The sequence below is a fragment of the Dermochelys coriacea genome, chromosome 10, assembly GCF_009764565.3.
Source record: "Dermochelys coriacea isolate rDerCor1 chromosome 10, rDerCor1.pri.v4, whole genome shotgun sequence".
NCBI lineage: Eukaryota > Metazoa > Chordata > Testudines > Dermochelyidae > Dermochelys > Dermochelys coriacea.
Window position 1 is genome coordinate 83000891 of NC_050077.1, and position 15700 is coordinate 83016590.

At 45.8% G+C, this 15700-nt stretch overlaps 1 long non-coding RNA gene across 1 annotated transcript in view; it reads left to right on the forward strand.

The window, feature by feature from the left end:
- The first annotated feature begins 4454 nt into the window (after nt 1-4454).
- Nucleotides 4455-15700, forward strand: part of LOC119862936 — a 33416-nt gene continuing 22170 nt past the window's right edge. The window contains exon 1 of the long non-coding RNA XR_005295436.2: nt 4455-4990. This is a non-coding gene — a long non-coding RNA (uncharacterized LOC119862936). The remainder of the gene's footprint in view (nt 4991-15700) is intronic.

A 15700-nucleotide genomic window follows, 5' to 3' on the forward strand; every position in this document is an offset into this window, starting at 1 on the left:
TAAATGTCACATCAAAGGGCACTTAACTCGCAATGGAAGACGGCTATCTACATTTAATGGACTTTCTGTGAACATTCTATCTGGAGTCTAGGTCATGGCTTCTGCGTGGACATGTGACTTGCCCATGCGACTCCAAGCACCATCTTGTTATCTGTAATTTTCCACAGTGAGAACAATGGGATTCCCTTCACTTGGCAGAAGCTATAAAAGGCCCTGGAAACATCTCCATTTGACCTCTTTCCTGCTCAAACCTCTGGACTATGAACTTGCGCTAATGGGAGCATTCTAACCAAGGGACTGAGGATCTTCCAATGATTTGGAAGTAGCCAGAGACTTGACTTAAGCCAGCAGTTTATTGCATCATTGCTATAAGCCTGATCTAAGAACTTTTCAATTATTGTATGTATTTGATTGCTTTAACCAATTTTAACTCACCTTTCTTTTGATAAATAAACCTTCAGATTTTAGAATACTAAAGGATTGGCAGGTTTCAGAGTAGCAGCCTTGTTAGTCTGTATTCACAAAAAGAAAAGGAATACTTGTGGCACCTTAGAGACTAACACATTTATTTGAGCATAAGCTTTCGTGAGCTGTAGCTCACAAAAGCTTATGCTCAAATAAATTTGTTAGTCTCTGAGGTGCCACAAGTACTCCTTTTCTTTTAAAGGATTGGCAACAGTGTGATTATTGGGTAAGATCTGAGTTAATATCTTGACCTGGATGTTTGGCTGGCCCTTTTGGGATCAGAAGAACCCTTTTGTTTGATTAAATTGGTTTTAAATAACCACTCAACATCAAGTTTAATGTTTTTGCTTCTGATACAAGGACTGGAATGCCTAAGAAGACTGCTTTTCTGACTTCGTGTTAGCCAGTGTGTTGAAACAGAAGTTTACTTTTGTTGCTGGTATGGTATATCTTATGGTAGAATATCCACCAGTTTTGGGGTGTGTCTGCCTTGTTTCTCAGCAGTTTGTCCTGAATTTGGTATTCTCAGTTGTGACCCAGGGAGGGTTCTTCCAAAGTTTTTGCTGCCTGTTCTCCTCTTCAATTTTTAAACTCCAAAAAACCTCTGAGTTGGACGTTACAGGGCAACTGCTTTTGCGAGGTTGGCTGGGTGTTCTTGGCACTGTTAGACTGGCTGTTGCCTGCCCTGGGTAATAAAAAGCAGATGATTCATAACTAGTCTGTCAAACCTAGCAATTGGCAACGAGCGGGAAGGGAGCTGTTAACAAATGGGCTTTTTCAAGCCTGCAATCCTTACAACAGGAGTGGGCAAACTTTTTGGCCTGAGGGCCACATCTATATGGAGTGCTGCGTAGGGAAGGCTGTGTCTCCCCAAACAGCCTGCCCCCCGCCCCCTCCCACTTCCTGCCCTGTAACTGCCCCCCTCAGAACCCCTGACCCATCTAACCCCCTCTGCTCCTTGTCCCCTGACTGCCCCCTCCCAGGACCCTAACCGCCCCCAAGGACCCCACCCCCTATGCAACCCCTCCTGTCCTTGACTGCCCCGACCCCTATCCACCCCTCCTTCCCCCTAACAGGCCCCCCCCAGGTTCCACGCCTATCCAGCCCCCCCGTTCCCTGACCACCTGCACCAGACCCTCTGCCCCATCTAACTGCTTCCCGCCCCCTGGGACCCCCCACTTCCTGCCCCCTTACCAGCAGGACGGGACCATAGTTTGCCCACCTCTGCCTTCTAACATGATATTGAACGTTGGCCCAGTCCTGCTTCCATTGCAGTCAAGTTGAGATCTCCTACTGAACTGAGAGGTAAAAGTTAGACCTCAAGGGTGATGTGACCAGGGTGTACCAACCCCGCCCTGGGCTGCTGGGAGCAGGCCATGCCCCCTTCCCCCTGCTGCGTATGCTGTAGGTGGAGAAGCCAGATAAAAGGAAGCCGCCCAACTCAGTTGGGGGGGGGCGATGGAGGAGGAAGGACGTGCACGGCTGGTTCCTGTGGAGGTGCCTGCGAGGCTCCTGGTGGCAGAGTCCGAAGACCTGGACTATGCGCCAGACGACTCGCTGGCTGCAGAGACTGCCGGGGAAGCCAAACCGCCGCCCGCTGAGGAGGCTGCTGCCTGCTCTATGTCCCAGCCCAGGGAGAAGTAAGGCCTTCACCCTGCCCAGGGGGAACACTCCCCAAGTGCTGCTGCCTGCCCTAGCCAGGAGGCTGCAGGGCTCTTGACTGTTGCTTGCCTTGCCCCGCCTAGGGGCTGCAGCCTGATTGTTGCCAAGTAATGCTGCCTGCCCCCGCCAGGAGGCCGACGGGGGTGCCCCAGCTCGATGCGCAGCGGGGAAATTCAGAAGTGTTCAGCATTGGCCTAACGACACCAATTGAAGTCGATGGGAGTTTTACCATTGAGTTTGTTGGGAGCAGAGTTAGACTTGTGCACATCCTATTTTCCGAAAGCTTTGCTTCTGGTAAAGCCGTTCCCGCTGCACTCTGCCCTAGCGCACTAGAGCTGTCCCCGCTCCCGAGAACTGGGGCAGGAGAAAGACTGTGCTAACATGGAACCTGCCTTTGATCCAGGCCGGCTCTGGGCATGCTTCCCCTGGCTCTGCTGATCTACTGCAGCAGTTCTGAGCGTGACCTCTGCCAAGTGCAGGCCCCCAGTCTTGCTGCGTCTTGCCAAACTGCAAGTGGACTTGGCGATCTGCAGAAATGGGGTGTAGGATGTAGCCAGAAAACTGACTGTTGTTTAGGAGCTGACCCAGGTCTCCTGCGTGGGAGGTGAGCTTGTCACCTACTCCTTGACATGGAACATCCCAGCCAGGGGAACATGTCTGCTCTCTAGCTTTCTCTGCACTGAGAACTGGCAGATCTCCCACTATTGCTTCGTGGGGAGTGTAGCTCCAACCTGCTGGCAGCAGCGGGGATGACAGCATGGAGCAGAGGTCAGTGTTTTTACCCATCATGTCATCCTTGCCCTGAGCCAGGTTAGGGGGAGGCAAAGTGGATCAAGTACTAGGCTGGGGCTAAGGAGACCTGCTTCACATTCCTCGTTCTGTCAAGCCCTGCTGTGAGACCAGTAACATCCCCTCTCTGCCTCAGTCTCCCCAGCTGTAAAATGGGGACAATAGGACTCTCTTCTTTGTACTGCACTTCAAGATCTATGGATGAAAAGTGCCACAGCTGAGCTCAGGATTGTTGTAATTAAAGATGTCTACAGCTGAGCACCCCAAAAGTGAGGCATCCAAACTCAGAAAGGGACCCTTTCTGAAAACATTGACCGAAGTAACTTGCTGATGCCATGGTGTTGATGCTGGGATTAGAGCACTGCATCTAATCTGCTAGAGCACAGTTCTCTGTAGGGGTCTGTTTTATACCTGTGCCTTTCCCCCTTCCCCTCGTCCGTGATATCTGTCATGGTACTAAGAACACCGTTCATTAGTGCTGGAGTCCTGCTTCACTGCTCTAGGAAGCCATTGCAGCCCTGTTCTGGGGAACCGGAGCGGTGTCTTACATTCCTTCTGGTACTTGTGTTCTGGCACTGCAGGAGCATAGCTCTTGCCTGCTGATTCACCAGAGTCTGCAGGATCAGAATATAAATTATCAACTTCGTGGGGAAAGCCCGTTGGCTTGTTTGCCTGCACAGCATGAATATTATTAGCAATAATAATGGCACACGAGAAACTGTAGCTTGTTTAAATTATAAAAATAGGTGATCCCTGACGCATATCAACACCCGGATTAATAGATGTGTGTTGATACCACTTTGTCTTCAAACACTGGTCCTCTCCTCTAGCGCTAGATGTTCACCACCACCTAGGACTGCATAACTCTTGTCAGAAGTCATCTTATGGGGAAAAATAATTTCTAAAATGACTAGCTCTTACTACTGCTGTATTGCTTCAGCAGCCAAGGGGCAGGATTTTACCCATTGTTATAAGCAAGTCACATTTTTATGTGCCAATATACATCATGAACCCTTCCTTCCTCCTCCAAGTGCTGTCAGGACAGAACTCCGCTCCTGGGATGGGCCTGCACGGACCACAAAAGCCAAGTACTGAGTGCGAGTCTGTACTGATGATCTAGTCCCAGACGCCAAATTACAGGTAAGTAGCTTATCCTTTTCCCCCAAGTAGCACTGTATTGTCCATAAATACTATTCATCTCGTCTTTGTCATGATTGATATTAAATTACTATGCTGTTAAAAATAATCCAAACACATGGTAAAATTACACTGCCTGTGGCTACATTCACTTTTACAGAGAAGATGCCGTTAAAAAGGTTGCTGCTTAAAAAAATAAAAACAAACACACACTTTTTTTCCTGGAAAAATTATTTCCCCTCCTGATTTTGCCAGTTGCTCTGGAATCTCCTCTACAGCCAGGGAGAAAGCAGGTATGGCTTCCTCATAGCTGATTTGCTATGAATTAGTTAACGGGAGAAGACACTTAGTTACTTATACCATTATTTCCCCGTAGAGTAATTCCATGTAATTCCCCATGTCTGCTTTGCTGAAATTGCTGGAGTTGAACAAATATTTAATCTGCAATTCAGATGCAAACATTTTAATTAGTGAACAATAATTTTTTTCAGTTTGCTGAGTGTTAGATGCTAGTTGCACGTCTCTCTCCCCCATTCTTTTTCTGTTCAAATCATATTTCATTATTCTCTATCTTTAGGCACTTGGATTTACTTATAAAATATCAAGTTCTCTTACTGTCTTTTTTTTTTTTTTAAATTGAAGAAAGACCTAAAATACAATTCTCATATAGGAATAAAGATCTACTCTAATGATTTTCTGGATGAGGATATGGCTGGATTATTAAAGATGAAATTTGTCATTGGATTCCATCAACAGTGGAATCCACTGCATAAATGTGAACTCTACTTTTTGTTCTTTATTGTTGAAAAGGGGGAAAGTGTTCTGGCGCTGAAAACCAGAGAAATGAAATAAATGAATCCTTACAGCAGTGGATCATGGGAAGCTTCTGTCCAGTTCCTTGTTGGCTCGAACAGCTACAACCTTTATCAGACAAAATGTAAGCAAATAGCGGTTCAGTTAGTTACTCTTGTATCCTATTCTGTTTCTAGGTTAACTAGCCCTTCTGGAGTCCTTAGGTTTTGAAAATGTTTGCTAACTTCTGTGGGTTTGAGTCTCCTCTTTTGCCTTGCTCTAAATCAGAGGTAGGTGGTGCAGAAGGACTTGCATCTTTACAATGACTGGTGGACTTTCTGCAACAGCTGTCCTCACCCTTCCATCTGGTCAGATGGAATAGTAGCAGGAAGTTCTTTGGACAGAATCCTGTCATGAGAGCAATGTTTCCTACCTTGAAAATAAACATCTCAGCCTGGCTTCAGGATTTAGTAGCGGGAAATGACCACCCATGAACTCTTGGGCTTGCCTGCATTATGGGGTTTTGCACCAGGATTGCTGGAGGTGGACTGCACTTGCACTTTACTGCTAGCTCAAACTGGTGCCAAAGTCCCTCATGTAGACAAGCCCTCCGTGAACTGGCGGTTGGAAAGCTCATGTTTTCTGCAAAGAATTTTCTGTGTAACAATAAAACGTGTGTGCAGCAGATGGCGATGTAGCACTGACTAAAGCAAACCTAAAGGCTCTCGGTGCAGAGTTGCTCCTCAACTGGGGCTCAATTTTCTGGGAGGTGACGGCACATGGCATCTGCAGGAGTTGCTCAGCAAGCTTAAAGTTTATTAGGGGGCTGGGGGAAGCCCAGGGTTGTATTATAAAAGGCACTGGGAACTAGTGACATTCTGGCCCACCTTTCTGTGAGATCCTTTGGAAAAGGAAGCACAAATGGATCTTTTCTGCACCTTTTTCTTTAAGAAAATTACTCATCTAACGCAAACGCACAAAATGGAGCCTATTGAGATTTGCTGTGTGATACATTATAGATCTCATGCTACAGCTCTCTGCTTAATTTACTGGCAGCTCTCAGCTGTTACTAGGACAGTGGCTCTCAAACTTTCCAGACTACTGTACCCCTTGGAAGTCTCATTTGTCTTATGTACCCCCCAGTTGCACCACACTTAAAAACTACTTGCTTAAAAAATCAGATATGAAAATACAAAGGTGTCACAGCCACACTGTTACTGAAAAATTGCTGACTTTCATTTTGTCTGCATGAAATGTTTAGTTTGTAGTGACTTCGCTAGTGCTTTTTATTTAGCCAAATGAGCAAATATCTAGATGAGTTGATGTACGCCCTGCAAGGCCACTGCGTACCCTCAGGGGACGCGTACCCCTGGTTGAGAACCACTGCGTTAGAACTTCCCATGACAGTGATGCAGAGTGCTGACACGGGGTGCGTTCTGTATTGCTGGAAATGCACCAATGGTACAGTCAGGGTTTCTTTGAAACATTTATATTCTATATGTTTTCAAAGTAGATAACTGATAACTGTGCAAATAACAAGCCTTTCTTAAAGGCCTGCAAAAACAAGGATATTCAAAATTAAGGCTAATCTGCCTGTAGGATTTAACTGAGCCCATTAGGTCAGTATTACCACATCCAGGGCCAATCAGAGGGGGACCAGGACGGCCATTTGGCGGGGCCTCAAATTTAGACACTTGTTAATTTTTGGCATTTGATATGTTTCTCAACTTGTTTTTATGTGCATCTCTATCGGACCAAAATGTGACACACATTCTCAGTTTAGAGTTGCAAATTTAAGCAAATAAGAGATGCGATTTGGTAAAAGGTTTCAGAGTAGCAGCTGTGTTAGTCTGTATTCGCAAAAAAGAAGAGGAGTACTTGTGGCACCTTAGAGACTAACAAATTTATTAGAGCATAAGCTTTCGTGAGCTACAGCTCACTTCATCGGATGCAGTGAGCTGTAGCTCACAGAAGCTTATGCTCAAATAAATTTGTTAGTCGATTTGGTAAAAGATGCAATTTTTTTTCACAGAAAAAGACTAGAAAAGCATTTGTTAAATAAAAATATTCAAATTATCTCACGCTTTTTTTGGTGGCTTATTTTGTTTTCAGGTGTCATTTTTTATTTTTATTATGGCTAGGGGCCTCTCTGGACCTCTGAGAGGGCCTGACCACATTTGTGGTAACGAAGCCTGTTGAAAGGCAGAGAAACAATGGGATGATTTCAGGGTGGAGCTTTCTCTGCATTTTCCCTGATGTGTTATATTTGTGGTTTGTGTCTAGGTTCGTTCTCTTTTAAGCCAGGGAACTGTAAAGAAAAAAAAAGGAGAAAGCAACACACAGTGCAGGCTCCATTGTGGCCCTGTTTGAGTTCTGGGCACTTTGCAGCTCTTTGTAATCGGTCGAACTGCACCTCCTCAGCCACATACCAGCTCAAATCCTGCTGTCCCATATGCAGCCCACATACTGGTCACGCCCCTTGTGTAGCTGGTGGGCGAAGAAATCTTCTCCCACTGGCCATGGAGTAGCTGCTCCTGCATCATCGAGGCACAACAACCCCACTGTGCTCCTCGGGTGAGGCAGGTAGGATGAGCCAAGGCCTAGAAGACTTTCCTGCTCAGGGCACCTCTCTGGGGTGAGTTAAACATGGGGATACAAACACGCAGCTTATCCTGGGAACTGCTTCACCTGCACACAAGAATGAAAGACTTGCTCTAAAATTGCCAGTGGCTTTGGTAAGAGTTTGCAGTGCAAGGCCAGGCCCCTGTGCTGAGTTGCCACCTCCCTCTCTGCGGTCGGCTCTGCAGGACTGCTGTGCCCTCCCTAGTGGTGGAAAATGTTTCCTAATAAAAAGGATGAATGGAGGAAATCTCTCCAAAGGTTGGTGATAGCTGCCCTGGCCATCTATCATCTCAGTATGGTAGCAGACAACTTTATAGCTCCCTGCGTCATTAACGGGGTTTAACGGCACTTGCTAAGGAGTGATGAGCTACTGTGCTAACTATTATCCAAGTGCTTCTCTACGTGGCAGCCCTCTGACTTAGTGCTACAGAATTTCTCCTACAGGATGGCTGGCTTAGGAGCGCCAGTGCACCCAGTTACTGCAGAGCTGCATGCTGACCACACTAGGAGCTAGATCTTGGCTTGTAACGTCGCTACTTTGCACCAGGCCGCCAGTGCAAAGCAACTACAAACTGGGTAGCTGGTTGCCTGAGAATTCCCTTTCCCCAAGGGATTCTGTAGGGACTGATGGAGGTAGCTCTTTGCTCCCTCTCTCTTAAAAGATCGTGAGTGGGGCCGTTGGAGTCAGGCCAGTGGAAAGTTAGAGCAGCTTTAGGGTTGCTCTAAATTTGTGCTTGGGGGCAAACCTGTCTGCAGCTGGTCTCAGAATAAAGGTTTAGAGCCCACTTTACTCTCCCATACCTGGGCCTGTTGGACCAGATGATGTAGCCCTACACATAGTACTGCACATTTATGCTAGCTAATTTCAGAGTAGCATTTCCACAGCTATTTCAAATGGCCAGGAAAGGGGAAGTTTGGGTGTGAGGAGAGAAGGGGGAGGTTCCCAAATAAGATGATGGAGGTGGGAGCAGGCTTATTGTTTTCCCCTAGCTGTACCAGGTGGGACAGCTGGGCCACCAGGCTTTCCCCCCAAGAAGATAACAGCTATCTGCCAGGGCCCAACCAGAGGGCTGATTTTGCTGGGGGAAGTTCATGGGGGCTGGCTGGGAGTCCTGTTTTAGGCTGTTTCTCTGACTGAGTGGGGGGTTTCCTCATATCTGCTTCTGAAGGGCCTGGCACTGCCCACAAAACTCCCCAAAGCTGCTGGGAATTTGGGGGCATGAGGCAGAGTAAATCTTGCCCCCTTCCCTGCAGAACGCTGGTTTTGCTGCACTGAAGTCAAGGAGGTGGGGCTTTGCTCTTCTTTCCCTTCTGCACTGGGGCATCCCCACAGTGGGTCATTATTGCACTGCACTCAGCGTACAGGCCAAAGGCCACAGGACTCTGTGGGACGAGCAAGAGAGCAGAAAACTCTCCCCTCGTCATTGTGTGCACATGGCCCACTGGTGACTGGCTAATGTGGAACATTATCCCTGGCAAAAATGTTCAAACATTGGCAGTGATCGTAGAGACAGAACACATTGGGTCCCTCGCTACCCTGCCTGGAAGTGTTATATGCCATTGCTGGGCCAGTGGCACACTTTCCAATCAGCTCATATTGAATGCGGGGGAAGAATTATTTTACACTACATAATCCAATCTGATGTTGAATGCAGCCATTGGTATGTATACACCATAACCTCTGCTGACTTTCTTGGCCTGGTTACTTAACAAACAAGTTGTTTTTTTTAATCACTGACAACATAGAGTTCTGTGAATTAATCTTGGCCAGCAGGCTGTAACAAGTCTTTTAAGGACAGTGTTTTGTCTGATGTGGTATTAACGTTACATCTAGCAGCATAGAAGGTTTTGGGAAAAAATGCATTCACTAGGAAATAGTTATTTCTCTCAAGCTAGAGGGATGATTGGCCTTGTGGTTAAGGCATAGTACTAAAAAAAGCAAGACTTAGGTTCAATACCTGCTTCTGTGTCTGGCTTTCTGCCTGACTCTAGGTGAGTCAGCCAGCTCCCATTGAAATAGGAGTGAGGTGTCTAATCACTTGGGATTTAATCTCTGTAAAATGCAGCTCAAGGTGCTAGGAGATCAGATCACAAGTTTTTAACTTGGAACAGCTTTGTGGAGAAGTATTTTTTTTCTCAAATATGATGCTAAAAATTTCTTTCCATGGGATATAATGGAATACACTGGCCCCAAAGGTTGTAAGGCCTGTTTGAGAGAAGGACCAATGAAGGGAGTGTGGGAATCATTCTCCACAGTTATGGGTCTTTCTTTTTTAACATTTTATTTTCCCCCCCAGAACTGCACTTAAATGGACCTGACCCACTGCAATCACTATGGGTTTTGCCATTGATTTGAAATGAAAGCAGAACTGGGCCCTGCTTGACTTAGGATGCAAATGTGTTTCCACACATACTTTGAGAAATTCATGTGAAAAATAACACAATGTAAAGGTTTACCTGATATTGGACTAGCTGAACTAGATATTGCATTGGGAATTCTTAGCTCCAGTACATTAATGCTTTCATCTTTCCTGTTAATACGTTTTCTAACGGAGGGGTTTGAGCATGCACACATCTTGTGGCCGCCATATCCACTGTAGTGACTAGGAGCTAGCTCTAGCGCTGTGAATTAACTAGCACTAGTTCTTCAGGTTTCAGAGTAGCAGCCGTGTTAGTCTGTATTCGCAAAAAAGAAAAGGAGTACTTGTGGCACCTTAGAGACTAACAAATTTATTAGAGTATAAGCTTTCGTGAGCTACAGCTCACTTTATTGGATGCATCCGATAAAGTGAGCTGTAGCTCACGAAAGCTTATACTCTAATAAATTTGTTAGTCTTTAAGGTGCCACAAGTACTCCTTTTCTTTTTACTAGTTCTTCAGGAGCTTTTGAGAGACACTTGGTCAAGCACAAACTCTACCTATTAATCAATTCAGCCTTCAATGCAAATTAGATTCCAAATAATAAGTAATTAACTTTATCATGTTGGCATTACCATTTATAACAAAATGCCAACATTAGCTCTGTAAACAAGACAGAGTTGCTATTTACAAAGTTAGGATGGGGACCAGCTAAGCCTCGATGAAAAGAAAGAAATGACCGGACACCTGCACTGAGGTTTTTGTATGGCCTAGTTTTAAATCAGAGCCATTGAATCTTATAAACAAGGAAACCTCCCTGCAGTTTACTATTTTTAACTCAGTCCTTTGGCATGTGAGATAGCAAGTTGCAAATTGGACTCTGGCATTTGTGACAGGATTTATATTCTAATAGAAACTGCGTTGCTTGGAAAAATAAAACCTGCAGGTGGTGGTTGTGGCACTGTGTGTCTGTGTGTGTGTTTTCACGTACATGTGCACTGGGGACTGGGGAAGGCAGATATCGGAAAACCCATTGCTTTGTTCTCTAGCAATGCATATGTATTACTCTCTGATTAAATGACATTTGAAGGAAACCATATTTAGTTGGTCTGCCAGAGGGGAAAAATACAGACGATGGGCTCATGCTGCAGTATTGACATCTGAGTCTGGATTTCCATCCCACTGTGAAAACCTGAGATTGTTTAATGCCAGTGTTTTGGTTCAGCCTATTATAAATACAGAGGCCTTTCACAAAATGTGGATCTGGATCTAGATCTACGGTTGAATTCCAAAGTTCTTAAGATATGGGGATGTTCCAATCGGGGTTTTGGTTTGGGACCATCTCTGATGTGTATATGTGTGTGTGTGTGTGTGTGTGTGTGTGTGTGTGTGTGCGTATGTTTTAAAATGCTTGAAAATTTCCAACCTGACAAGTTAACTTTTTTCTGTGTATAAAATCATGTTTACACGTATACAAGAAAACAAAATCCTTTATTGGAGTGCACTGGCATCAATATTGTGTTTTTTCTTCCTATTGCCCCTGGAATCAAAAGTTACTCATTTACCTCCAACGTCCTCAAAAGCAGAGGTTAATAGCTGCAATAAGGATACAGATGATCCTCTTCACACTTTGCACCAAAAGCAAAGATCTGCAAATGCAAGGTCAGGTGAGAATTTAAACATGCAAAGCTCAGAACACTTAGAGATAGGGTTTCCATGCAGCAAGTAGGAAGTAATGCCAACCCCTTAGTATTCTTTAGTACCATATGTTTGCTAAACTTAGGGACCCAGCAGCCAGATTGAGTCTTTGTCAGGGAGCTGGATTATGTCCATGGGTCAGAGGCCTGAAGAAGAGAATCCTGTGCCTCTCAGAAACTAGATGCATCTGATGAAGTGAGCTGTAGCTCATGAAAGCTTATGCTCAAATAAATTTTAGTCTCTAAGGTGCCACGAGTACTCCTTTTCTTTTTGCGAATACAGACTAACACGGCTGCTACCCTGAAACCTGTCAGAAACTAGAGAGATGCTGCAGGGAGTCCACTTTATCCCAATGGCTGTTGTAATTTTCCAGAGCCCCAACACTGGAGTTGGTTGAAAATTTTGTCTAAACAGTGGTTGTGTTTTTTTAAGTGGGCAAATGCTTATCAAACTGGCAATGTCTCTGGGAAGTCTATTTTTGACTACAAATACCTGCCAAAACTGTAGGTTTTTCATTTGGGGTAAACAAAAACAAATTTTAAAAAATTGTTTTTTGGCAAACCCAAACTGGAAAAATTCTACCAGGCAGGCAAAAAGATTAAATAAAACCAAAACCTGTTGCCTGAAATGCTGAAATTTTTCAGTTGCCATAAATAGAAAAATGTCATAGAAGACCTGAAACATGTAGGAAAATTTCAACCTTTCGTCAGGCTTCTTTTTTTTTTTTTTTTTTAGGTGGTAATTATTTCCCTCCAAAAAATCTGACCCCAGCAGCACCTCATTCCCCTGGGTACTGGTGGCATGATAGGATGATCTATATGTGTAGGGCAGCCTGTAATTCTGCACCCTGGGGATGGTGTCGGAGGCCAACAGGGATTTCCCCAGGAATTGAAATTAGAGGGAGTGTTCGAATGTCCATGGGCCTGGAAAAGACTAAATTTGCAACACTGCATGTAACTAGTTGACCATGGTGGGGAGAGGGGTCAAGGGAGGAGGACTGTAGGGAAATGTTTTGGAGGTAATTTCTCAAGTGGCACTACTCTATCTGCTGCTATGGAGAACTACTCCCAATTCTGGAGACATTTGTAGCTCCAAATGCGAGGAGTCCTGCAGAACTCACATGGGCTAGCAGCTTTGGAGACTGCTATGGAGGGCCCTAAATCTATGGGCCACTAGGAGCTTGAAGAAGCAGCCATTTTCTAATGGTCCCAGTTGCAAGAAAAGTGTTTGAAAATTTGTCTTTAAGGCTTAAAATTCACACTCCAATAACTCAGAACCAAACCAAGGGAATTTTACTGGGCTTTACAGATAAATTCACCTCTTGGCCAACAACAACCAGGAGAAATTTCAGCTCAAGGCCTAATTATTTTTGTGGCATTTCTAAGCACCTGAGAGCAGACAAGACTTTAGAATGAAAGTGACTACCCAACCGTAAGAATTCCAGGTGCCCAGCTGAAGTAGAAATTTCCACGGACTCATAATATTTTGATTCCCAAATCCATCTTCTACTTAAGAAAAAAAAATAAAATAAACATAAAAAGGTCAGTAATCTCATCAGTGGAAATAATCATTTTTGTTCTATGATCTTAATCTTTTATGGCATACACATCTGGAAAAGTATGGGAAAATAATACAAACTTCAGTTAAGCTGTATAAACCGATGAGAAAGCAATTTCATTTCACTGCAGCTCTGTGGACCTTTGTCACACTCCTTCTTGTAAAAATATTGACTTTATAACACCTACACTTTGTTCTTTTCCTTAACAGGATAGCTGCTAAGTGCTGTTAAAACAAACATCACATGTTCCATGGGGCTCTGACAAGGCCTGCAATCAAATCCTCTCTAATAACTGCTTAAATACTCTCATCAAGCTTGTCCTTGGTGTTTGCTTTAGGACATTGTGTTTTTCTCTCCTTGCTGTATTTACTCAGCACCAGCGATAGACTTAGCTACAGGTCAACCAAAGTAAATGCCAATTTTTCTCAGGCTGGCTTTTATTACTGAAGTCACCTTTCCAAACCAATTAGAAAGGATGTCTTTCTAAACAAATGGCCTTGCTTTTTAACTTCTGCTAATCTCTGCCGAACCTAAGGCTCTTCCCTACCTTTTTGCTTATGTTCAAAACCAAACAAAAGACAATGACTGAGCTAAAAGATTGTCAAGGGGAATGAGAAAATGAGGCCTGACATGTGAGTGACGCTGGACTCACACAGCACCTCATCCAGTTAGTTAGTGGGAAAATAACGCTCGCCTTTCATACCAGCTTCGAGGTCAGGGGAAATGAATGAAGCTTTGACCTGACAACTTACAACAGGGTATAGCATGAACTAGAACAAGGCGAGTGAAAGCCAGGCCTTCGGGTTTCCGTCTCCGCCTGTCCGCATGCACTGCCATGGCCCTGGGGAGAGCTGGCATTAGCTTTGCTGGGTCTGTGTAATGGGGGGAGTAGAAGGGTTGGCCAAGTGGGGCTGCCTTTTCCCTTGGGGTTTAATTCTGCTCTGGGGTGGGCTTCCTGAGCCTGGAGTTTGGCCTACTAAGGCTTTCTCAGGCAGGGACCCTAGAGCAAAGCAGACCTCAATGTGGCAGATACAACTGGTGGAGGAAACCGTGGCATGGGAGAACTGTCCTAAATCACAATATTGGCTCCTACACCACCCTCCTCTTGGCTAGGGCTGGGCTGGAGGAGCCTGGCCATAGCATTGGCGGGAGAAGGACGCATGGCTGCTGTGTGCCCTGCCCCCCTCCAGTTTGGGAAGAAGGCAGGGAGGGGGCGTGGCTCTGAGGGGCAGACAAAAGGCACTCAGGAAAAAAATAGTGAACTGTAGAAACCAAGCTGTGATTGGTGGAGCAGGCTGTAGGGGGAGGAGTCGGGTCCTTTAAAACTCGCTCCCTGCCCACCTCCTTTAGTCCAGCAAGTGAAGGCTGGGTGGAGGAAGCAGCTCCCTGTTCTGGTGCAATGGTGAGGGTAAATGCTCTTTTCAGTTGTTGGGGTCCCAGTGTTTTGGGTTTACTTCCCTGGCAGGAAATAAAAGAGCCTGAAACTGAAGAGCCAAGGCAGAGTTGACCTGAGCTGCTTTACCAATGTTAAATTCAGCTGTGTGTGTTCCCAGTCCCATATCCGGAGGGAGGCAGGGAGGGATGGGACAGGCTGGTGCTTTTGCTCCCCCCAAAACACTCTGCTTGTAGGGGATGATCCTCCTAGCACAGGCTGGGTGGGGTTTCCTCACTTGTTGCCTTCCCCCAGAGATAAGGGGGGGTGTCCCTGGGGCAGAGAGAGGTAGGGGTGGGGAGCAGTGGGTTATGAGGGAAGGAGGCCAGGAGAGAAGGCTTAGGCTGGGGTTTGTGGTGGTTTGGCAGGACCCCCTAGTTAACAAGCTGGACTGCAGGAGGGGCGGACTTCACTTGACTCTGAGGAAGGTCGCGGGCGGTAGTCTGGAGTATAGTAGGGAAAGGAGCGAGCTGGGAGGCAGGATCTCAGCCTTTGGACAGGGGAGTGCCCCTCCCCTAATAAATTTGTTAGACTCTAAGGTGCCACAAGTGCTCCTTTTCTTTTTTGCTAATACGGACTAACATGGCTGCTACTCTGAAACCTCCCCTAATGGGGGGACACTGCTGGAGCCACAAAGGGGAAAGGCTGTCAGCAGGGGTAAACTACTGGAGGCCAGGGAGCTGCTGACCTGGCTCCTGTTGCTTCTGTGAAGCCATATGAGGTGTGGGGGAGAAAGAGAGAGAAAAGAGTACAGAGTACTAGGGTCGGAGGAGAGGGGCAACCGTAAACCAGAGAGGACAGGAGGTTTTGCTGGCAGCTGGCTCAGGCTGGTCCTCTTTGCCACTGCTGTGAAGCTCAGGCTGTGGGAAATAGTTGAAGGAGGCCTTTTTCTCCCAAGTGCCTGGCCCGTTCCCCTGCCAGCTGCCCCAGGACCAGGCTCTGAAGGCAGACTATAAACTGCCTTAATGCAAGCTTAAAGAGAGCTCTTCTTGTCCGTGTCATACTGGCCAGTGTAGTACACCGCCACCCGCAGTGACCAGTCTAATAAAGTCCATCGCATTCTTCGTCCATTTGTATCTGGCAAAGTGCAGACTAAACTCCCCAAACACAGGATTCTAAGTTACAGCCCATCTGCTTTTCCCACAATGCTGTTACTCTCAAATAAGTTCCCTAGAATCTGTTCTCTT